The 25363-nt window shown below is 39.0% G+C and overlaps 1 protein-coding gene across 1 annotated transcript in view; it reads left to right on the top strand.

The window, feature by feature from the left end:
* Positions 1-9904: 9904 nt before the first annotated feature.
* The window catches only part of Slco1c1 (solute carrier organic anion transporter family member 1C1), a 71870-nt gene continuing 56411 nt past the window's right edge, over positions 9905-25363 (top strand). Inside the window, exon 1 of the mRNA XM_048432528.3 lies at positions 9905-10090. The gene's annotated coding sequence lies outside the window, so the exon portion shown is untranslated. The remainder of the gene's footprint in view (positions 10091-25363) is intronic.

Genomic DNA, 25363 nt, shown 5'->3' with positions numbered 1-25363 from the left:
ATCCTACTACAATAATTAATGGAAAGCCTTACTAAGGAGAATAAGATAGTATTTGGGGGCTCAAAGATAAAAATAAAGAAAATAGGTCACACAAGTAAATACTATAAAAATAATTCTATAACATAGGTTATAAATGTGTCACTTCTTTCCTCTTTCTCCCTAGCCTATGTACAGTTTTTAAATACCCTGTTTCTCATTTAGAGGTCTGAATCTATTTTATTATGTATCTGAAAAATTCTTTTCTTACAAGGAATGCCTTTTTTTAAAATGCCAAGTGGGTGTGGCTAGGAACAGCATTATGTCCCTGCCTGTTGTCTCTACCCCATCCAACATGGCTGAGGTATATACACCATGTGAACCAGGGACACAGTGGGTTTATATTGGCATTGAGTAACTTGTAGCACTCTTCTCACAAACCTCATTTAAATGTTCCATAGTCAGACTTCCCCCCAAAAAATCACAGCTATTCTTGTTGGTGAATAAGGAAGCAGGCTCTTAAAGAAGCTGCCTCAACTCGCCACAAGCAAACATAGCCTATCTGAAAATAATGCAGCTACCAAGAAGTTGTGCTTGGCTCCTGTTTTGTAAATCTAGAAGCCCTCTTTTTTTTCTTAAGCCTTTTAAGGTCTTATGTGAATCCATGCCCCACATTGGGCATCATTTTTTTAAAAGGAGACTGCTGGTTCATTTCCTAGTGCCCAGACCCAAAAAATCACCCAAAACTCTATTAATTACAACACTAATTGGCCTGTTAGCTCAGACTTATTATTAAGTAACTCTTACATCTTAAATTAACCTATTTTTTTAATCTGTGTATCACCACAAGGATATGGTCTACCAGTAAGTTTCCAGCATACTTTTCTCCTTCAGCAACTATGTGGTGTCTCCTTGACTCTAGCTACTATCTCCATATTTATCTCTGCTTGGATTTCCAACCTGGCTATATTCTGCTCTACCATAGTTCAAAGCCACTTCTTTATTAACAAATGGTAATAAAGCATATTTGCATCATTCAGAGGTGAATCCTATATCAGGAGTTCTTATCTGTTTCTCTTTCCTAAGGTTATCCATGCATGTCACTCTTAGGGTCGTCCTTGTTATCTAGTTTCTCTGGGACTGTGTGTTGTAGCTTTGTTGTCCTTTGCTGTATATCTAATATCCACTTATGAGTAAGTACATACCATGTTTGTTTTTCTGGATCTGGGTTACCTCACACAGGTCTTGAAGATATCAGAGATACAAGTGAAGGGGGCGCGGTGCGATCGGTAATTAATGATCCACCAGACTGGCTTAATACAAATTATACAGCTTTAATAAACAGAAAGAAGACTTACATCAGAATCCCAACAATCCATCCAGACCCAGGAGCCAGGCAAGAGAGAGCTAGGAAAAGTGCACTTGCCAGGTTTATAGGTAAATTTTTGCCTTAGGGCAACATGCCCCATGGACAGAATGTGATTGGCTGAACTCCCCTATCATCTCCCCATTTTTTTTTCAAAAATAAGACAGAACAAAACCAAATACCATTGTATACAATAGAAACAAATAATAAATATAAAATTACAAACAACAAACAATTTTAAGCAGGAAATATATAACAAAAGTTTTACTAAACATTTTATTTTAAGGATTCTAAATAATGTGGAGGTTAACTGTAACTATCTAATTTTTAAACTCCATCAAAGATCTGAGAAGGGAAATAATTTTACTCAAGTAGCCCAGAAGTACAAGCGGAAACTTCTGAAATGTGCAACAAATGGAAGAGACAACTGATTACCTGGGCAATCACCCAAAGTCTCGTTTGCAATGTTGAGTCAACCAACTTTGGCTAAGGCCTGATGTAACTGACATGTCATTTTTCAAAGGCAAGAAACCTTTTAGGACTCTCTCACCCTGTCTTGGCAAGATAAGACAATCCTGTTTTTATCCATTTATGGATATTTTGTAATTCTGTCAGTTTTTGAGGTATGGGCTTTTTCTTTGCCCAAAGGCCAGTTCTGCCAGGAAGAAGACACGCTCCAAGTGGAGTGCCTTTGGTGCTCAACGTTCTCTTGGGAGTAGATCAGTGATGCCAGGAGCGATTGTGTCTCACTACTACAGAATTCTGAATTAGATTAAAGGCCATTATCTACAGCTCTTCGAAGAGGTTGGAGATTATACTATCTATACTAAATATGATCTGTATGCACCTAAATAACTTGATTAGCCTAAATATAAGTATAACAAACATATATGACTATGGATTTATATCTATCTAACTTGAAGACTAAGAGAATTGCCTATTGAAGGGGGCACGGTGTGATTGGTAATTAATGATCCACCAGACTAGCTTAATACAAATTATACAGCTTTAATAAACAAAAAAAGGCTTACACCAAAATCCCAACAATCCATCCAGACCCAGGAGCCAGGCGAGAAAAAGCTAAAAAAACCACACCCACCAGGTTTATAGGTAAATTTTTGCCTTAGGACAACATGCCCCACAAACAAAATATGATTGGCTAAACTCCCCTATCATACAAAGAACATATCTAAACATAATAAAACAATACACAGCCAACCAACATCCCACATCAAATTAAATGGAAAGAAATTTAAAGCTATTCCACTAAAATCAGAAACAGGACAAGGTTGTCCACTCTCTCCATATCTGTTCAATATAGTACTCAAAGTTCTAACTAGAGCTATAAGACAACAAAAGGAGATCAAGGGGGTATAAATTGGGAAAGGAAGAAGTCAAACTCTCACTATTTGAAGATGATATAATACTGTACATAAGTGACCCCAAAAATTCTATCAGGGAACTCCTATAACTGATTAACACCTTTAGTAATGTGGCAGGATACAAGCTCAAGTAAAAAAATTCAGTAACCCTCCTATTAATAAATAAATAAATAAATAAATAAATAAATAAATAAAGGGCTGATAAAGAAATCAGAGAAACTTCATCCTTTACAAATAGCCACAAGTAACATAAAATATCTTGGGGTAACTCTAACCAAACAAATGAAAGACTTGTATAACAAGAAGTTTAAGCCGTTGAAGAAAGAAACTGAAGAAGGTATCAGAAAATGGAAAGCTCTCCCATGCTCTTGCATAAGTAGGATCAACATAGTAAAATGGCAGTCTTACCAAAAGCATTCTACAGCTACAACGCAATGCCCATCAAGATCTCAACACAGCACTTCACAAATCTTGAAAGAACAATACCAATTTCATATGGAAAAACAAAAACCCCAGGATAGCCAAAACAATCCTGTACAATAAAGGAATTTCCAGAAGCATCACCATCCCTGACTTCAAGCTCTACTATAGAGCTGTCGTAAGAAGAACAGCTTGATACTGGTATACAAACAGACACATGGATGAATGGAATTGAGTTGAAGACCCTGACATTAATCCACAGAGCTATGAATACCTAATTTTTGACAAGCCAGAATTGTACAATGGAAAAAAGTATCTTCAACAAATGTTGCTGGTATAAGTGAATGTCAACATGTAGAAGAATGCAAATAGATCCAAGACATTGCAATCTTAAACAGATAAGTGCCAAACTCTGTTGTGCTTAAATTTAGAAAAAAATGTACTACTGAAAATAAAGACAGAGATAAAAATCAATTCATTAATGGTAGGGTATTTCAGTACTACACATTTACCAATATACAGGTCATTTGAGCAAAAGATAAACAGAACAGAAAATCATTAGGATTAAATAATATCATACACCAAATGAACTTAACAGATAGTTACAGAATATTCCACTAAAACACCAAGGAAAATGCAGCCTATTCAGCAGCCTACAGAAGAATCTCTAACATACTTAAACAAAAGAACCAAAATCTTTAACAAATGGAGAAAATTTTAAATAATTCTGGTATCCTATCTAGCCATATTGCAATTAAATTTAAACAGACAACAAATCCCTCATAATTATGTAAACTCAGATGGACTCATGGCTATTAAACAGATCACTAATAAATGATGGATAGATGAAAGAAGAAATCAAGAAAAAACATTCCTTGGACTAAGTTAAATAGAAAAGAATACAACAGAACCTTGAGAACACATTAAAAGCTACCCTATGAAGGTAATATATAGTTCTAAGTTTCTACATAAAAATATTAAAAAAGAACAAATGAATTAATAATGAAACTCAAGAACTTGAAAAAGTAATAATAAAATAAACCCATATGATGTAGATGGAAAGAAATTAAAATCAGCAGAAATTAATAACATAGAAACAAAGAAAATAATAAAAGCAATCAATGAATCTGATAAAGAAAGAAAAAGAAGACCCAAAATAACAAAATCAGAAATGAACAGAGACTACAGCAGAAACAAAAGAAATTCTGAATATAAGTGAATACTTTAAAAATCCCATTAAGGAAAATATAAAAGAAATAGATGGGTTTCTAAATCCATACAAACGACAAAACTTAATAAGAGATCAGCAACCTAAATTGAACCATAACAATGGTTTGAAAGACCTTCCAGTTAAATAAGGGTAGAGGGGTGTTGTGATATAGCTGCCCTTACTCCCCATGACTGACAGCAGAACATCCTTGTGGTCTGTAACTGACAAGGATGTCTGTGTTCTTTCTGACTGGTGGTTTTACACAGAAGCAGTAGAGGTATAAAAGGCTTTGGCTGGGGCAAAATAAAGGTTGCTCTTCTTCCATCTGAAAAGAAGCCTCTGTGTCTCAATCCCACCCCCCCCACCAGTCTTGGCATTCAGGCTGAGCTGGCATGGCAAGTGGAAGTTTCACCGAGATCTGGAAAATGGGGATTTGTGAATGGGGTCACTCTGTCCACCTGCTAAATCGAGGAGCATGTTAGGGAAGGTAATGTGTTTTTCTTTTCATCTCCAGAAATACTCTGAGGGACACACTCCAAAATATGAGCAAGTATAAAAAGGCAGGAGGGTGAATTGAAGTCCTCAAAAAGATAGAATACGTACAGATGTATGTTAGTATGTTGATTGTGTTGTCTTTTGTGTTCTGGACGGGAGAAAGATATTTGATTCTGGGAACTGCTAAGAAAGGTATTTTGACTTTAAATATGAGCCTAAGGATTTGATGCTTTGGAAAGAGGTTATGCTTTTGTCTTTACAGAGGATGGGAACCTGTGGATTCATTGCAAATTTAAGTGGTTTGATTCACCAAGACCCCCTAAAATGTTGGTGTAAAATACCCCCAAGAATGCAGCACCCCCGCTCAGCAGGATGTAGTCAGACAGGCTAATGATGCCCAAATTCCCTAAAAGATTGCTAAAGTGGTGCCCCTTCAATGATTCCAGAGCAGGAGCAGTGAGCCTGTTTTCCTGAGTTCTGCTCTGCTCCATGCAGCAGTTGAACCCAGAGCAAGTGCAGCTGGGGCCAGAAGGCAGCTGGAGTAGAGCTTTGCTACCATAGATACTGCTGTCGGAGTTGCTCTTTCCCAGACTGTTCAGATGGCTGAGACTGTCAACCAGCTCACTGAAAGAGTCAGCAATGCTTTGGACATTCCAAATAATCTTAGAGAAGTTTGGAATACTGCTTTTGTTGATTTTACCACCCAGTTAGTATATGCTAGATGGTTGCAGTGCTGGTCTGGCTCGTTGGTGCTGCTAGTCCTGGGGATACTTGGTTTAGGGCTATGTGTCTGGGTAGCCATGGACAGGCAATATTTGGGGGTCAGGATGCCACCTAAGACTGGGAATATTAGATGGCTATTCCCAATGACAGGCAAGGTATTCCACCCAAAGTAACAAGAAAGGCACTATTTATTTTATAAAATAAAATGGGGAGAATTGTTGTGATCTAGCTGCTCTCACTGTACCTGACTGACAGCAGAACTTCCTTGTGGTCTGTAATTGACAAGAATGTTTGTGTTCTTTCTGACTGGTGGTTTTCCACAGAAGCAGTAGAGGTATAAAAGGCTTTAGCTGGGGAAAAATAAAGGTTGCTCTTCTTCCACCTGAAAAGAAGCCTCCATGTCTCAATCCTGTCACCCCCCATCTGTATTGGCATCCAGGCTGTGCTGAAGTGGCAGAGGGGGAAAAAGAGAAAATATCTGTCACAGGTGGATTCACAGCTAAATACTACCAGACTCTCAATGATATACAGCCACTATTCTTAAATTAATGAAAAGAATAGAAACAGAGGAATATGTCCAAACTTCTATGAAACCAATATTATTTTAGTACGCAAAGCAGGCAATGACACAACAAAAAGAGGAAATTACAGGATAATATCCTTGATGAACATAGATTAAAAGAAATCAATAAAATGCTTATAATCAACACACAGTCATATATCAAATCATTACCAAGTTAGTTTTGCCTGGAAATGCAGGGATGGTTCAATACATGCAATTCAATAAATGTAATAAATCACATCAATGGATGTAGATGGAAGTTTCTTTTCTGTGTGATTCCGCAGACATTCAGTCAGAAACACACAGAGGCTTATAGTGATTACAAAGTGTTGGCCTCTCAGCTGAGTCTTGTTAGTAACTAACTCTTATGACTTAAATTAACCCATAATTCTTGTCTATGTTTAGTCACGTGACTTGGTACTTTTTCTCAATAAGTCATTATCATTTTGCTTCCCCTGTGTCTGGCTTACAACTGATTCTCTGCCTTTCCTCTTCCTAGAATTTTCTTAGTCTGGTTACTCTGCCTATACTTCCTGCAAGTCTACTAACCAAGTTTTATTAAATTAATATGAGTGACAAATCTTTACAGTGTACAAGAGCATTATCCCACAGTAAATGGTCTTAAAACGAAAATCACACCATCTTTTCAATAGAAACAGATAAAGCATTTGACAAGATCCAATATGACCTCCTGATAAAAGTCCTAGAGAGGTAGGACTGGAGGGAGCATACCTTCACATAACAAAAGCTATATATGAGAAACCCGCAGACAATATCATTTGAAATGGAGAAAATATTGAAGCAATCCAAATTAAAGAGAACAATGTTGGAGATATTACCATTTCAGATTTCAAAATCTACTACAGAGCCATAGCAATTAAAACAGTATAGTATTGGTACATAGACATGTAAACCAATAGAAGAAAACAGAAAATTCAAGCATAAATATACAAATTGTAGCTATCTGATATTTGACAAAGTTACCAAATACACAAACTAGGTGAAAGTATCTTCAAGAAATGGTGCTGAGAAAACTACATGTATACAATATCATAGAATGAAACTATACTCATATCTATTATCTTACATTAAACTAACTCCATGTAGATTGAAGGCATCAATACATAGCAGCTGTAGTAATTGAAACAAGGTTTCATGTGTTTCAGACTGGCCTGAAACTCATACTATAGCTGAGGATGACCCAGAAATTTCCACCTGTTCCATTTCTCAACTTCTGGATTAGAGACATTCAGCACCACAGCTTTTTTATGAGATGCTAGGGATCACACCCAAGACATTATGTATGCAAGACAAACACTCTACCAACCAAACTTTGTGTTCCACCCCTGTTTTTAAAGATTCATATGAACTACATGAGTCAACATTAATTTCTTTTTTAAAAGACTTTTAATCTTAAAGACATATTAAGAGTCACCTCAGGAATGATAGAATATATTTACAGTTCTCATGAATTAGGGCACAGGTATTTGGGGAACTCTCATTCTGTGTTCAACCAATCAAAGTAAGAAAAAATAAAAAAGAACATGTCATACTCACAAGGAAATTGGGAATTCAATAACAAAAGCTAGAAAAGGCAGCAGAGAAAGCAAAAAAAAGAGAATCACTTGCAGTTAAGTTACTGAACTATTGAAAAGTTGACTTCAAACATCTGCTATTAGAATTGCAATGCTGGAGCATGGTCTGTCATGATAAAAACACATATTCTTAACCATCACCAGGCTATGGCCTATGTTGCTATTTGTTCTATGACAGATTTTGAAAAAAAATATTTCCCAGGGAAATACATAAGCAACATCTACCCTTTTTCTTAAGATCCTAATGATGAATGGAGACACAGTTTTACCAGAGTTCACTCTGGGGAACCAGTGAGTTTATTGTGAGTCCTTAATAGACATGCACAAGACTAGAACACAGAGGTATTAGATTTATAGGCTAGAAACAGGATTTGAATCCCTCCTTATTATAGCTACTCTCTCACTTATTTTAGTTCCTATCTTTGAAACTTGATTCTGCTTGTTTATATTTTGTAAATTTTAATTAGTGCCACGGACCAGCTCAGGTGAGCCACTCAGACCATGGGAGAACAGGGTGATGGCTCAGAAGATTCCAGGAATCAGCGAGGAATTGGCATTCAGACACACTCAATGTAGCTGACTATGCTGCTGCAACTTTACTTCAGTTGGTGTAAGGCTTTTATACTTTACAAACAAGGAACTTGGCAAAGACATACTTCAGCAAATTATAAAATAGAAAAGAACAGCATAAAACAGTTTCACAAAGAGAATCTTTGAAGATGCTTTGGCATGGGTACAAGGACTTTTGCTCTTTCATATTTTATTAATTAAACTCCTTCTTCTTGCCATCAGAGAGGCCACTGCCCTTGAGCCAGGCCATCTTTATCAGCTTGTACCAGGTGGCTCGCTGGTTTGAGCTAATGACCTTGTGCTCCTGGGTGGGAAAGAAGAAGGCTACTATCTCCCTAAGAAAACTTTCTGCTAGAAAATTTTATGATCTCAAACTTGTCTGAAACTCATCTCATACCATTAATCTCAACTCCCTTCCCTTCCCGACTCTCATGATCAGATGTTGTAATTAGCCTAGGTTTTCTGGCCATAAGGAAGGCTGCATAGGCCTCCTGTTAAACTGCATGTATTTCCCAGGCAAATGCCTAATACTGTTCTCCTATAGAAGGCTTCTAAGGTTTTTCCTAGTAAAATTAACTCCTTTTGCTCCACATCATCAAGGAATTATCCTAATGATAACCCTGCCAATTCCCAGAACTGGCTACTTCTTTTAAAGCTTTAATGAATGGTGGGGCAGAGCTCAAAATGTCCTCAGCAGTCTTGTTTGTATCCGCAACTGCCTGGAATAGTCTGATCTGTTAGCAATATGCACGGATCACAAAAAACACAAAGACAAGGAAAAGACAGACTTATGGTGCCAAGGACAAGAGGTCGAGTCAGTGCAGGTAGCAACTTCAGGTGGCATCATGATCACAGCTGATTGCCAAGGGACAGCCAGGGACATAGCTCCGGAAACGCAAATCCCAATCCTACGGCAACAGTCCATCCAGTCAGCATTTCTGCTACACTGGCGTGACAGCCATGGATGTAGCAAATTAGTATACAAAGTATATTTTCCTGCTTCTATATTACTGTAACTTGTCTTATTTGACCTTTGACCTATTTGATCTTTCCAGTGTGCCTTTCTCCTTGTTTTGATGTCTTTCCTCTACACAAATAGATCCTCAAGCTTGTTTAGAGAAGACATTTCTTATCATGGGATGGTCTTGCCAAAAGACACAATGGCTTTCTCACCCTGGAGCTGAAACCATTAGGCCATGTCTCGTCTCTACTGTTACAGCACCACCTAAAGAGGACAGGATGGAATCCAGTCTCTTAAGTTGAAATATAGCTCATATACAAACTCTTAGCAAGAAAGATAATGTTTAGAACTCAGAAATTCCCTGTGAAGGTTTTCACACTGAATAGTGAATGTAATGAGAAAAATTAGAACCACCAAATAAAAACAAGGGACCTAAAGAACTTGACCCATGTTGTGATCTGGCTGCCCTCACTCCCCCTGACTGACAGCTAAACTTGTTGTAATCAACAATGATGTTTGTGTTCTTTCTGGCGGGTGGATTTCCACAGAGCGTTCCCAGTACACGATGCCCTGATCTTGACCTCTGGCTGATCAGCATGCCTCTTGCCATCTGCATAAAGGTATAAAAGACTTTAGCTGGTGAAAAATAAAGGTTGCTGTTCTTCTACCTGACAAGAAGCCTCCATGTCTCAATCCCGGCATTCCCGCAAGCCTTGGCATCCAAGCTGTGCTGGCACAGCAAGAAGAGGTCCCACCTTAATCTGGAAAGTGGGGATTTGTGAATGGGGTTTCCCTGTCAGTCAGCTCAATTGAGGAGTATATTGGAGAAGGTAATGTGTTTTTCTTCATCCCCACAGATACTCTGAGGGACACCCTCCAAAAGACTAGCAGTATAAAGAGGAGGCAGGAGGGTGAAGTAAAGGCCTCAAAAAGTAAAGCAACAAGTCACAGAAGTAACAAGAAAGACAGCTGAAGATCTCATACAAATAATACCTCAAGTTAACCCCTAGTTTATTCTGGGAGGGGGTATAAATGTTCCAGACTAGGAACAAGCCAAGTCAGATTAAAAGAAGTATGTGTGATGGGCAGAGAAATCAGGCACTTAAAAGAAATCTCACACTGGCTCAGAATTGAGAGATAGACTGTTACTTATTTAGGGGAAAAACTTACAAAACCAGGATTCTCTGCTTGAACAGCAAATGGAAATGAGATCCAAAACAATCAGATCTAGCCAAGTGGGAACCAGGGGGATGAGAGAAAGGGCTGGACACACTTCCATATCTGGGTAAATAGTCTATGAGGCCATGCCCCAGTAGGCGGGTAGTTACTAGCTGTAAACCTTTTCGCAACATATGTGTTTTTTCATCCCCAGAGATGCACTGAGGCATGTCCTCCAGAAGATTAGCCAGTAGGAAAGTAATAAAGAAATGAAAGGAGGGTGAATTAAAGGCCTCAAAAAGATAGAATATGCACAGATATATGTTAGTGTGTTGATTGTCTTGTTTTTTGTGTTCTGAAGAAAGTTATTTGATTCTGGGAACTGTTAAGAAAGGTATTTTGACTCTAAAAAATGGGCCTAAAGATTTGACGCTTTGGAAAAGAGGTTCTGCTTTTGTCTCTGCAGAAGATGAGAACCTGTGGATTCAATGAAAATTTATGTGGTTTGATTAACCAAGACCCCCTGAAATGTTGAGGTAAAATACTTCCAAGAATGCAGCACCCCCACTCAGCGGGAAGTAACCTAACAGGTTAATGATGCCCAAATTCCTTGAAGATTGTTTAAGTGGGGCCCCCTCAATGATTCCGGAGCAGTGAGCGTGCTTCCCTGAGTTCTGCTCCACTTCATGCAGCAGTTTGGACCCAGAGTGAGTACAGCTGGGGCCAGAGGGCAGCTGGAGCAGTGCTTTGATAGGTGGCTGCTCAGAAGGCACTTTGTACTGGCCCAGTCAGTGCCTGGCCTGGGGGATACCACAGCAGTGTCAGGAGTATCAGCAAATATGGCAACAAGTGCTAGACAATAGAAAACACCTTTCTTCTTGTAAGGAGTCCTGCAGACATGCCTGTGCCAGTTAAGGATGAAGGGTGCATCCCTGTTGTTTTGTATTGGCAGAAAAGAGACCTTGGAGTCACTGCATTCATGGTTGCTGTTATTGCTATCTGCCACCGCAGATACTGCTGTTGGATCTTTGGACTTTTCAATAGTTAATCATGTTATGTGCATTACTCCTGGCACTGTATTGCTTGCTTCTGCTACCATTATGGAACTCAACCATCATATGAGAGGGGTTTGGAATACTGCTTTTGTTAATTTTACCACCCAGTTAGTGCATACTAATTAAACCATTAATTCCACGTGGGTTGAACCTGTCCAGGCCAATGATTAATGGGCTTGGATGGTTAAAGTGGAGGGATGGTTGCAGCACTGGTCTGGCTCATTGGTGCTGTCAGTCCTGGGGATACTTGGTTTAGGGCTATGTGTCTGGATCCTCTGTCGATTCCATTGAGTATCAAAATCAGATGGGTGTCACCCAACAGGCACTCCTAGCAATGGCTGTGCATCCAAAATCCACAAACAAGTTTGACTGCAGATTCTGGATAAGTGGTAGCCATGGATGGGCAATACCTTGGGGGCAGGATGCCATGTTAGACAGGGAATATTAGATGGCTATTCCCTACGACAGGCAAGGTATTCCACCCAAAGTAACCTTAAACAGGCACCATTTATTTTATAAAATAAAAAAGGAGGAATTGTGATCTGGCTGTCCTCACTCCCCCTGACTGACAGCTAAACTTCCTTGAAATTATCAAAGATGTTTGTGTTCTTTCTGGCCGGTGGATTTCCACAGAAGTATTCCCAGTACACGATGCCCTGATCTTGATCTCTAGCTGATCAGCATGTCTCTTGCCTTCTGCATAAATGTATAAAATTGTAACATGGGGGGGGTTGTTTGTTATTTTGGTTTTCTGTTTCACCCCGTCCCCCAGTTATTTAGTCCCAGAGAAAAATCACACACGGATCTCTGTAAGTTATAATGCTGATTGGCCCATTAGGTCAAGCTTCTTATTGGCTAACTCTCATATCTTGATTAACCCATTTTTTCTGATCTATGTTAACCATGTGGCTCAGTACCTTTTTCAATGGGGTAGATCACATCCTGCTGCTTCGGTGATCTGGGCAGGAGTGGGAAGAATCAACTTCCTCCTCCCCAGAATTTTTCTGCTCTCCTTGCATCATTTTCACTTTCTATCTAGTTTTTTCGCCTACACCTCCTGCCTGGCCAATCAGCATTTATTTAAAGCATGATTGACAGAACATAGACAATTCTCCTGCACCACTTCCCCCTCTTTTTTTTTTTAAGAAAATATCCATAGTCCATTTTTTGGGAATGTAGGTGTAGTATTCCAGGCTACTTCCTGCTGGTTGGGGTCGCTGATAATTTTATGGGGACCTAAAGAAAATTTAGAGTTATGATCAAGTCCTGACTGAAGTATCCTGGGAGTCTTGATCATCTCAGTAGCAGTCTTGAACCTGTTCTGGATGAGGAGCTCAGACATCTGGGCCATCTGTTCCTACCAGAGATTGCTCAGGTGGTCTCCCTTGGTCAAAGATGATTTTTCTTAACTCTGAATAAATCCAGAGCCTCACATTTTCTGTGGAAACAAAAACAAAATCTCTTCTCCAAAGTAACATACCTTTTGACTTCAATTCTGAAGCCAAGGTATTTTCAAAATACCTATTTTGGATTAATTTTGCAGCATTTATAAACAAGTATCTTTTAGCAGCTATTTCTCCTTCCTCAGCCTTTAAACAATTTAAAGAGAGCATAATAGCAAACAGTATCAAGATTCTCCACGTACTTTCCATCTTTGTGTGGCTTTATTTTAACCTCTATTTCTTTTATTTTTACTCTTAACTTTTGGCTTTTTGAGACAGGTTCTCTGCATATCTTTGTCCTGGAACTCCCTCTGTAGAACAGGCTATCTTTGAACTCCCAGAGATCCATCTGTCTCTGCCTCCCCAGTGCTGGGATTAAAGGTGTGTACCACCACACCCAACTATTCTCTTTCTTTCTTTTTTATTTTAAGGCTTTAAACCTTTTTTCTTTTAAGTCTGCATATATTTTTAACACACTATAAACCATTTAGAGGTTTTCTTACTCTTTGAATCTCTCTTTACTGTTTATCTCTCTCTTTCTGACCATGTGGGTCTTTAATTTGCCAAGGAATATGGAGAAAACAACAGTCAAAAGCTCTTAAGGCTTTTCAAAGTCTTTGCCACGAAGCAAGCTGCAACATTGTTTCCATAGTTCCGGACTGCCTGCTTGAAAGAGTCAGAGTTTTCCCTGGCAGGACGGCCCAGAAAGCTGACATTTTAAAACAGTGCAGCTTTTTTCCTGCTAAGGCTGAAAACCAAGATGCTTTATTCTAGTCTTTCCTAAGCTTTCTCAGGCTTTCTGTGGATGCAGTTATCCATGTTGGGCACCATTATGTAACATGAAAGGGCCGGGCCTGTTTGTTTGTGGGTTTCTGTCCCACCCGGTTCCCCCAGCCTGTTTAGCCTCAATGAAAAATCACACAAGAGATCTCTATATGTTATAATGCTGACTGGCTCATTAGGTCAGGCTACTTATTAACTAACTCTTACATCTTCATTAACCCATTTATCTGATCTATTTTAGCCATGTGGCTCAGTACCTTTTTCAGTGTGGCAGCTTACATCCTGCTGCTTCGGTGGTCTGGGCAGGAGTGGGAGGAATCAACTTCCTCCTCCCCAGAATTCTCCTGCTCTCCTTACATCATTTCCACTTCCTGTCTGGGTTTTCCACCTACACCTCCTGCCTGGCCAATCAGCATTTATTTAAAACATGATTGACAGTCGGTAGAGCATGGGACTCTTAATCCCAGGGTCGTGGGTTCGTGCCCCACGTTGAGTGCCATTCTGTAATATGGGGGGGCTGTTTGTTATTTGGGTTTAATGTTCTGCCCCATCCCCCAGTTATTTAGTCCCAGAGAAAAATCACACACGGATCTCTGTAAGTTATAATGCTGATTGGCCCATTAGGTCAGGCTTCTTATTGGCTAACTCTCATATCTTGATTAACCCATTTTTCTGATCTATGTTAGCCATGTGGCTCAGTACCTTTTTCAGTGGGGCAGCTCACATCCTGCTGCTTCGGTGATCTGGGCAGGAGTGGGAAGAATCAACTTCCTCCTCCCCAGAATTCTCCTGTTCTCCTTACATCATTTTCACTTTCTGTCTAGTTTTTTCACCTACACCTCCTGCCTGGCCAATCAGCGTTTATTTAAAACATGATTGACAGAATATAGACAATTCTCCCGCACCATAAAAGGGCTTTAGCTGGGGAAAAATAAAGGTTGCTGTTCTTCCGCCTGAAAAAAAACCTCCATGTCTCAATCCTGGCACCCCCAGTGTTGGCATTCAAGCTGTGCTGGTGCAGCAGACCCTGAAGAAATGAGGTTTTTTTGGTTATGTTATAACTAAGAGTTCTCAACCCAAGGAAGTACAGACAGAAGAAAAAAACATGGAGCACAGAGTCTTGTTTTTAAGTTTATTTGCATTTTGTATTCATGTATACCATCTGTGTGCATAAATACTACATCTGTGTGGGTTCCCACAAAAATCAGAAGAAGGCATTGGATCTCTTGGAGTAACAGACAGTTTTGAACCAACTGTTGTAAATGTTGGAAACAGAACTTGGGTCCTCTGAGAGAGCAGGGAGTTCTGTCGACTAAAGAGTCATCTCTCTAGATTCCAGTATTGAATGCATGAAAAGTTATATAGATAGACATTATGTGTCACTTTTGATTTTGTAGCTTATAGAAATTAATGCAAACTCTATCTTCATACCCTTTAACCAACTATCTATCATTTATTCAAATGTAATTCTACAAATTGTAAAATATGTACAAATGAGATATACAGTGTACAATGAAGTAAGTAGAAATACTGTAACTGTAATTCTTTTTTAATAACTGTTTTGTTATATGTAATTTTACTTTGTTAAAGTTAAAACCTTCCTTTTTATTTAAACAGAAAGGGGAGGTAATGTGGGAGTCCCCTCTGTGTGCTGTCATTACCATTAATGAATAAAGAAACTGTCTTGGAATGTTGATAGGGCAGAACTATGTAGGTAGGGAAGACAGAACTGAATGCTGGGAGAAAGAAAGGTGGAGCCAGAGAGACAAACATGCTGAATCTTTGCTAGTAAGCCACTGTCACATGGCTATATACAGATTAATAGAAATGGGTTAAATTAATATAAGAGTTAGCCAATAAGAAGATAGAGCTAATGGGCCAAGCAGTGTTTAATGAATATGGTTTCTATGTGATTATTTCAGTTATGGGCAGCCAGGAAAAGCAAGTGGCCTACCTGTTACAAGTCACCACTGTCTGGCTCTGTATCTTTTTGATATCTATCTCTGCTTTTTGAGTGCTGGGATTAAAGGTGTGTTCCACCACTGCCTGGCTGTAGTGCCTACACTCCAGTATGGTTCATGAGCTAGGAAGGGGTCTGGAGATTTAAACACACAAACACACAGAGACAGAGACATGGGTCATCCTTAAATTTCCCAAGAATATCCCCTTTATTGTGTTCCAGGGCAGCTTATCTAAGGATCCTTAACTGATAGCCACACCCAGCCAAACCCACCAGAAACAACTCCCCTGCCATCAAGAACTCCTGAGGGTCTTGTGCTCAGAGCAGCTGCAAACACAGGAAAACAAGTTGTTTTACTCAGAGCAGTTGAAAGCGTTACAAGTTGTTTACAAGAAGTTCAGGGTCTGTGGGTCCACGACCCCTAACAGCGTTCTCTTTTCTATATAATTAGACAAAGATTTTGGACTAGCATGGGCATAGCACAAATATGATAGCAATAAGTTGGAAAATTCCCTAGTGAACGTGCTCATTCTATGTTTTAAAGGGAGTATTTATTTTGGGGGGTAAAACTTACATACACACAAACCATCAGGAAAGGAGCCAAGTCTCTGGAGCAGGAGCCCGAACCAAGCACTGGAACCAAGAGGCCGAGCCGAGACTTGCCGCTGTTTTTTAAAGAGAAATATACCACACCCCAGTGGGCTGGTATTTCAGCGACTATTGGCTGAAGGAGAAGAAGGTACTCCCGCAGCACCTCCCCCTTTTGTTTAAGTAAGAGAGTTCTAAGCCTACTATGAAATTATATACAGTAAGTAAAAACCTACAAAATTATATACAATAAGTACAAATATCCTATTCTAACTAGCTTAAGTCTTGTATAATAAATAACTTGGCCAAGTCATGAGAGGAAAAGTAGCTACCTTTATCTAGTCTTCAACCCCATAGAAGATCCGAGAAGGGAAATAATGTTACCTGAGTAATTAGGAAGTGCAATCAAAGAACTTCCAAAACATGCAACAAATCACAGAGACAACTGGCTACCTGGGCAATCACCAAAGACCTGTTTGCAGCGTTGAAGCAACCAACTTTGACTAAGGCCTAGAATAGCTGATAGATTATTTTTAACAGGCAAGAGATTTTTCAAAACCATCTTACCCTGTCTTGGCAAGATGTAACAGTTCTGTTTATCCATTTCCAGATTTTATCCATTTTCGGATTTTAACAGGCAAGAAATTTTTCAAAACCGACTTACCCAGAGGCCAGTTTTGTCAAGAAGACAAGCTCCAAGTGGAGTGTCCTTGGTGCTCAACTATCTCTCGGAAATAGGTCAGTGTTGCCAGGAGTGATTGTGTCTTACTACACAGAACTCTAAGATTAAATTAAATGTCATTTTCTACAGCTCTTCGAAGAGGTTGAAGACTATTTATACAGAATATAATCTCTATGTATCTAAAGAACCTGATTAGTCTAACCATAAAAATAACAGACATAGATGACTATTGATCTACAATTCTTAACATGTATCTAACTTAAGGACTAAGAGAATAAACAACTGCAATAAATGAGGACAATAACCTCCAAATGTAAACAATAAATATCAATACATAAACAATATATATGTATCTTAATCAGAGGTAGAAATGTACACTGTGTTATAGTACACATATATCAGTACAATATATATCAATGCATAAAAATGTTTTAAACAGGTAGAATCATGCATACATACAATATTCAATATAATTTAACTTTGTATTCATATACAAAAATCTATGCCGATGTAATTATCTATAAACAATAACTCACAAACACCATTATTACAAATACCATTATTATCTATCCAATATTCCCCTTTTTCTTTTCAAAAAGATCCCTGAGCTTATAAAATTCCTTTCCCAACTCTCAACCATATACTAATTATAATCAATCCCTAAATATTGTTCCTAAACCTGAGGACAAACTTTGCTGAGAGAGGAGACATCGTCCTCTAGAATTACTTCCAGTTGTCATGGGGGTGAGGTTCTTTCTGGAGGATGCTGTGAAAGTAAAATGATGGTTAAATTTCAAGATCAATGTCTTTTAAAATTGTAAACAGTCTCTGAGTATTTTGTGGAGGTCTGGCCAGAATGTTGTACAAGATGTGCACCATTTCAGCTAACCAAGTTGGAATCATCTGTGCAGCTGATACCCGAAACAGGACTTGTAGGAGCACTATCAGTATCATGACGTCATATCAACCAAGTGGAGTTGTTGTTATGGGGGTCCCATTTTCTTCCTGGAAACTTCAAATGTCAGTGCAGAAAAAACTCATTGTTCATTGTGTAAAACTTAAACATTAATTATATAGACATATACAAACATATATTCAATGAAAGGTATTATAGACATATTCAATGAAAAGTATGATAGATATGAAGAAAAGCAAAGATGCTTTCTAAACTCATATTTCTTTCTGTCTCATATCATGGCTCTTGACATAAGACAGAAACTCCAGAAACTCTGGGTTCTTTCTCTTAACAACAGGCTTGGAATTAGAGAGGGACCGAGCCAAGAGTCCAACTCCAAAACCAGCTCTATAAATTCAGAAATATGATTTAGTATATTCCAGAGCTTCATACTCACAGAACCTACTCAGTTTTCTTGATAATCCATATTGGGTAGTTATTTTTCCATCTGTCAGTATTCAAACATCCAGGGTCCATTGAATTTTTCAAAGACAAGTGTTTTCCTGTGGAGATAAAAACAGAACCCTGCTCCCATTCTATGTTTTTCTTACCACCTGTATGGTTATCATCATTGTAGATGCTGTCATTTCTCCTTTCCAAGAGGTTTCTTCTCTTCAAATCTAACCTTTATTAATTTTGATGGTATCCACATTTTTTTCTTCTCCTGTGGAAACAAGAGCAAAACCCCTTCCCCAACATAGCACATCTGGCTTCCATTGAGAGATCAGCACATCCTTGATATAAACTGATTGATTTAGTTCAGCAGACTTTTCCATTATCCAATGTCTTTCTGCCACTGTTGTTCCCTTCTCATTAGCATTAAGAAAATTCAAAGTTTATTAAGGCATTAATATTAAGGTTTAATTCAAGGTTTATTAAGGCATTATGTATTCTATTTCTGGGGGCATTTTCCACCCCTTTCTGTTTATTTAACATATCCTTTATAATTTGATTTGATCTTTCTCTGACTGCTTGACCTGTAGGATCCTATGGTATACCTGTAACATGCTTAATATTTTAATAAGCAAAAAACCGCTTCATTTTCCTAGAGACATAAGCTGGACCATTATCTGTTTTTATTTGTGCAGATATACCCATAATGGCCATAACTTCTAATAAATGTGTGATTACTGAGTCAGCTTTTTCTGAGCTTAAAGCAGTTGTCCACTGAAAGCCTGAATAAGTGTCAATGGTGTAATGTACATATTTTAATTTTCCAAATTCTGCAAAGTGGAACACACCCATCTGCCAGATTTCATTCCTTTGAGTACCCTTCAGGTTAGTCCCTGACGGTAGTGGTGTTTGGTTATATAAAGAGCAAGTAGGGCATCCTTAGCTTGTTGCTATGTAATGGAAAACTCTTTCTTTAAACCTTTGTTATTGACGTGATGTTTTTTATGAAATTCTGAGGCCTGCAACACGTTTCCAATCAATAATTGGTCAATTTCTGCATTACCTTGTGATAGAGGACCTGGCAGACCCGTATGGGACTGGATGTGTGTTATGTACATTGGACAAAGCCTATTTCTGATTATGTCTTGTACCTGGATAAACAATGAAGTCAACTCTGTATCATCTGGTATATATTCAGCAGTTTCAATATGCAAGATAACTTTTTCCTGCATATTGTGAATTTGTAACAATATTAAGAGGTTCTTTAAAAATCCCTTAGCACCATAAGAATGGCATATAATTCTGCCTTCTGGACAGAAGTATAAGGGCTTTGTTCCACCTTACTCAATTTATCTGATTTGTAACCAGCCTTCCCTGATTTATTAGCATCATTATAAAATGTATGGGCTCCAGTTATTGGAGCATCACGTACAATTCGAGGAAGAATCCAAGAAGTTCTCTTTATAAGATTAAGTCAACCGCTTTTTGAATAGTTGCTATTAATTTTGCCCCCAAAATTAGCACAAGTCCTTTGCCATGGTTCATTGTCTTCCCATAACTTTTTTATCTCATGATTAGTGAAAGACACTATAATTTCTGCTGGGTCTATACCTGCTAGTTGACGAAGTCTCAGTTTACCTTTTATAATTAATTCAGAGACTTTTTCTACATAAGTTTTCAATTTTTTACTTGGTTTGTGTGATAAAAAGATCCATTTTAAAATAGTATCTTCCCTCTGCATTAAAATTCCCATAGGAGAAATTCTGGAAGGCAATATGACTAGAATGCACCTAAGATTTGGATCCACCCTATCTACATGTGTCTCCTGTAATTTTTCCTCAACCATCATCAGTTCCTTTTCTGCTTCAGCTGTTAATTCTCTGGGACTATTCAAATCTTTGTCACCAGCTAAGGTTTTGTTTAAATGAATTATTAGATCAAGTGTTATCCCAACAGCTAGTTGTAGACTGGAAATGTCTCCTAACAATCTCTGAAAATCATTAAGAGTCCATAACCAGTCTCTCCTAATTTGTGCCTTTTTTGTCCTAATTTTCTGTAAACCTATTCTGTAACCTAGGTAATTAGCAGAATCTCTTCTTTGAATCTTTTCAGGAGCAACTTGTAATCCCCATTTAGGCAAAATTATCTTTACTTCCTCAAACATTCTTTCTGAAGTATCTATGTTTGAGTCAGATAGCAAAATGCCATCCATGTAATGTTATATTATAGATTTAGGGAATTGCTTACGTATTATTTCCAATGGCTGACTTACAAAGTATTGACACAGGCTGGGGCTATTGAGCATTCCCTGTGGGAGGATAGTTCACTGGTATCTCCTAGTAGGCTGGGAGTTATTATAAGTAGGCAATGTGAAGGCAAATTTTTCTCTATCCTTTTCTTGTAATGGTATGGTAAAGAAGCAATCCTTCAAGTCAATAACTATAGGAGGCCATCCTTTGGGTAACAGAGAAGGCAGAGGAAGTCCAGACTGTAGAGGGCCCATAGGTCGAATTACCTTGTTGACAGCCCTTGGATTTGTCACCATTCTCCATTTGCCAGATTTCTTTTTTTACAACAAACATAGGAGAATTCCAAGGGCTAGTGGACTCCTCAATATGTCGAGCACCTAATTTCTCCTGTACCAATTGTTCTAAAGTCTGCAATTTATATTCAGATAAAGGCCACTGTTTAACCCATATTGGCTTTTCAGTTAGCCATTTTAAAGGTAGGGTTGTAGGTACCTCTAAATGTTTGTTAGTTGTTTTATGTTCTTGTATAGCCTGAATGGCTGGTGACCTTTGTGCAGAGTACTTTATTACATTCTTCCCATAATCATGACTTCCTGAGACTGCAGGTATGTTAATCTGGGTATTCCATTGTACCCAAGGATTTTCCATCTCTCCCTGAAAGACAAGCTCTGTGAAGCTGTTATTTTGTTACTCAAAAACTATTAATAGAACTTACAAATATATCTTGAATCCTCTCTAAGCCCGAGGCCCGCACTTATATGGGCCCTCAGCTATTTATTTTGGTAGTCACCAGCTACATTGGGCCCTGTAGCCTTGGGTACAATGGGTTGGATCTAGCCGTCAAAGCCACGGGTCTCCATATTGCTTAGTAAATTAAAGGCTTATGTAGTCAAAAAAAAGAGAGATATACAGTAAAGAAAGATTCTAAGAGGAAGAAAACCTCCAACTGGTTTACAATGTGTTAAAAATATATACAGGCTAAAAGTTAAAGTTCTTAAAGAAAGAAAGAGAGTAGTTGGGTGTGGTGGTACACACCTTTAATCCCAACACTTCAGGGTCAGAGGTAGTTGACCTCTGTGACTTCAGGGTGTGGCAGTACACACCTTTAATCCCAGTGCCTGGGAGGCAGAGACAGATCTTTGTGAGTTCTAGGTGTTGTAGCACACGCCTTTAATCCCAGCATTGGGGAGGCAGAGACAGTGGGACTCTATGAGTTCAAGGACAGCCTGGTCTACAGAGTTATTCCAGGACAAAGATATACATTTGAGGTGCTTATCTGCAAAAAATCATAACTTCCCTCTGCTCCTGGAGTTGGATGAGGAAGTTTGAGTGCACATGATTATTCCTTGATCCCTGCTGGGCTCAGGTGAAGGTTGAATACACGTGATCAGTCCTTGACCCCCTACTGGGGTCAGGTGAGAGTCTCTCCTGGGCTCCCCATTTGGTGCCATGATAAAAAGCTAGCCCCAGCAGAACAATAAGCGAGCTGCCGTTTCACCTCAACCTCATGCTCTGTGGATTTCATTTAACCTGGACACCCTCCGACGAGACTCGTGGGCAAGATCGAAAAGGTGAGGATTGTGGACCGGGTCATCCTGTTGTATGGACCAGGATGCATTAGGGATTAAGATATAATTAAAAAATGAGAGATACTTAAGATAATTAAGAGATAATTAAGAGATAAGAAATAATTAAAAAATGGGGAATACCCTGGGTTAATCAGAGTTAAGGAGGTTGTTGAAAGAAACAGCTGTCTGGTTTTAAATCTAATGTTTTCCTTTTTAAAGAAAGGTTGTTTACACATTTTTAGAGGGCTCCAGGCTAGGAGCAGAAGAACGATTTTCTCAAAATTATATTTTTAGAGCAATAGCTCAACTATGCCAGATTTAAAACAATTTATTTAAAACATAAGTCTAGACAATTTTTAGTTGGAGATCATTACAGATTCAAGGGTTCCTTAATTGTACAGTATTTTAAGTTTACATTTTCCCATAAGGGGAATAATTATTTTATTCAAAGTCTAAATTTTCATCATAAATTTGATGGACATTTACATTAAATTCATGGATTAATTTTCAATAATATTGTCCATTTGGCTTATTTGATACTGTTTTCACGGATGAATGGAGATCTCTCCATTGTCTAGTGGCTTAAATTTCTTAAGGTTTAAAGTCTTGTTATACAGATTTTTTAATTTATATATTTAGAGTTATTCAAAAATGTTTTATAACATTTATGGCTATGTCATTTATGAGGAGTGTTAAAAAAATACATTTGGGTTGTTTTCAGATTCTATATTAATAAAATAATTCTGTCATATATATGGTTAAACACATGTCCTTATGACATGGTTAAACATCATTTATATATAGACCCAAAAAATATATAGCTAAATTTGAGATGGTATGTTGCCTAATTTTCTAAAAATCCAGACTGTGCCAATTTACATTTCCACCAATGGTGGAAAGGTTTCTCTTAAGTATAAACTATGAGCAATGTTTGAACTTGGTCATGTCATTTAAAATAAGATAGAGTCTCAAAAGTTATTTTGATTTACATTTCACCAAGGGTTAAAGATATCATATTTGAGGATTTTTTAAAAATGTCTTTCAGTCATTTTTAAATTGATCTATTGAGAGTCTTCAATTTAGGTCTGTTGCATATATTTTATTTTCGTTAATTGCTCTTTGGAGGACTATTTCTGGAGTCCTTATGTTTTTTATATGGATTGATAACTGACAAAGATTTCCACATCTGTAGCCAGATATGTTGATCCTATTAATTATTTCTCAAAATGTTGACGGGAGGCAATGTGCCCCCATAAAGATAACAATTTTAATAATTCTATCCAGTTGTGTAAGTGCTCACGTACTGGATCAGGTAATTATTTTCTGCCCCTGGAAAAGTTCCAGGCAAAACTAATTCTAAAAGATGTTTTGGGGCTGGCCATTCAGTCCAATTCAAAGGCCGCTATAATGGTACAGGCCAATAAAAATGATATTTTGAGGTTGGCTAATTCAGCCCAATATTTAGGCCAGTTGCTATGGCACAGGCCAATAGAATTTGCTCCTTGGAGACAGAGACCTACAGATCTCTATGTGTCCAAGGCCTGCCTAGTTGCAATTTAGATCCTAAACAGCTAAGCACATCACTCCCAGAGACCGACGAAGGGAGTCAGTTTCAATGACGCACACAGGCAAGATTTGCCTCAGCTAGCGTCTGGCATGGTCCAGGTCATGTACTATGTACATGGTCCGGACTGGGTTTTAATTTGGGGTAGAGGAGCGGTTTGTGTGTTTCCACAGGATGCAGAGCACTTCGTCTGGGTCCCTGAGTGAGTGGTGAGGACCGGGGATTCCTCTGAGATCTGAGGACGAGACAAGATCAAGAGATCCCATGGGCGCAGCAGCGGAGGCAGTGGCGGAGATGGCAGATTCCTGAGAGATGATCCAGAGCCTGCTTTTGCCCCTTTCCCAGCTTCCTATCCTTGCTCTGCCTTGATCTGCCTGTTTAGCCAAGGCTGCTTTACCCCCTGAGGGGAAGCAGCTACTTCCCCTACCCTGATTGCAGCATTGAGTACTCGCGGCGAGAACCCTGCCAGTCAGACAGAAATACCATGGACATTCAAATTAATTTAAATTCTCGATTGGATGCTGTAGTTTATCTTTACAAACTGGGTGTGGGTTTTGACCTCTGCTGGTCACAGGAAAAGATTTTGCTGCTTTTCTCGGGCCCTGGAATACAAATTTGTTAATTGGCTGTCATTTAGTCTGGCTAGTCATTCCAGGGGATCCATTCACCAGTGCTGTAGCCCTACTCGAGGGTTCTATTCTGAGCAGACTTTTCAGATATTGTGCAAGCACAGTCTCTTCCAGGAATGCTTATGTGTTGGCCAGGGGCTTTCAGGTCCACCCCGGCCTGGCCCTAATAAGGCATTCGCTTCGGAGTATCTTTTGGCATAAATCTGGCTGGACTCCATGTATGACCAGTGAGGCAATGACAGGTTTATTGCACGGGGGGGGCGGTCTCACCTAAGACAGGGGTGCGTTTGGGCCTGAACACATTCCCTTAGACGGTATTAGAGACCTGACCCAACTACCGGCATGCCTAAGACAGCTGCTAGTCATCATATTTTATATATATTTAAAGGGAGACTTGTAGGTACACAGGTCTTTCCCCATTTTGCTCGAGGCGCTATGCAGGGCCGTTCTGCTTCCTGGTTCCTCTGTTCTGCTGCCTGAGAGTATAGCTTAGAGCGAACTCTCCCTCTTCTGTTATGGTAATTCCACCTGCAAGCAAGGTTCTCACCACAGGCAAGGTTCCCGGGTCAGCTGCTCTCTGACCCCGAGCACGGCCATCTGGCTTCCTCTTTCTCTGATCAGCTGCTCTCCGACCTTGGGTGCGGCTGCCTGATTTTTCTCTTTCCCTGTTCCTGATGGGGGGCTGGTGTCTTTCTGCCCCAAAGTATATATACCCAACTTATGCTTAATAAAGTTGCCATTTGCCATTTGCTCTTTTGGTGAATGAGCTGGTCTCCTGTATCTGTGTGTTTCAACCCTTAGGATATTAATCCATTCTCGTGGGCTTGGTTCGGGAAAGTGTGTACCTGTTTCGAGGTTCGGGTGTTCACAGAAAAGTGCAGGCAACAGTAGCAGGTCACGGCCCCATAAATTTATTGCAATATCAGCTACATATGGTCTTAACTTTCCTCTTTGACCCTCCGGCCCAATACAGTGAACCCATTTCATGCTTTGTTTAACTCGAGATATGTTTCCAATTCCTAGTAATTGAACATCTGCCTCTTGAAGAGGCCAATTTGGATGCCAAGATTCTGGAGT

The sequence above is a fragment of the Myodes glareolus genome, chromosome 3 (genome assembly GCF_982192425.1).
Source record: "Myodes glareolus chromosome 3, mMyoGla1.1, whole genome shotgun sequence".
Classification (NCBI taxonomy): Eukaryota; Metazoa; Chordata; class Mammalia; order Rodentia; family Cricetidae; genus Myodes; species Myodes glareolus.
The sequence above is the reverse complement of the archived record's forward strand: the minus strand, read 5'-3'. Positions and strand labels throughout refer to the sequence as shown.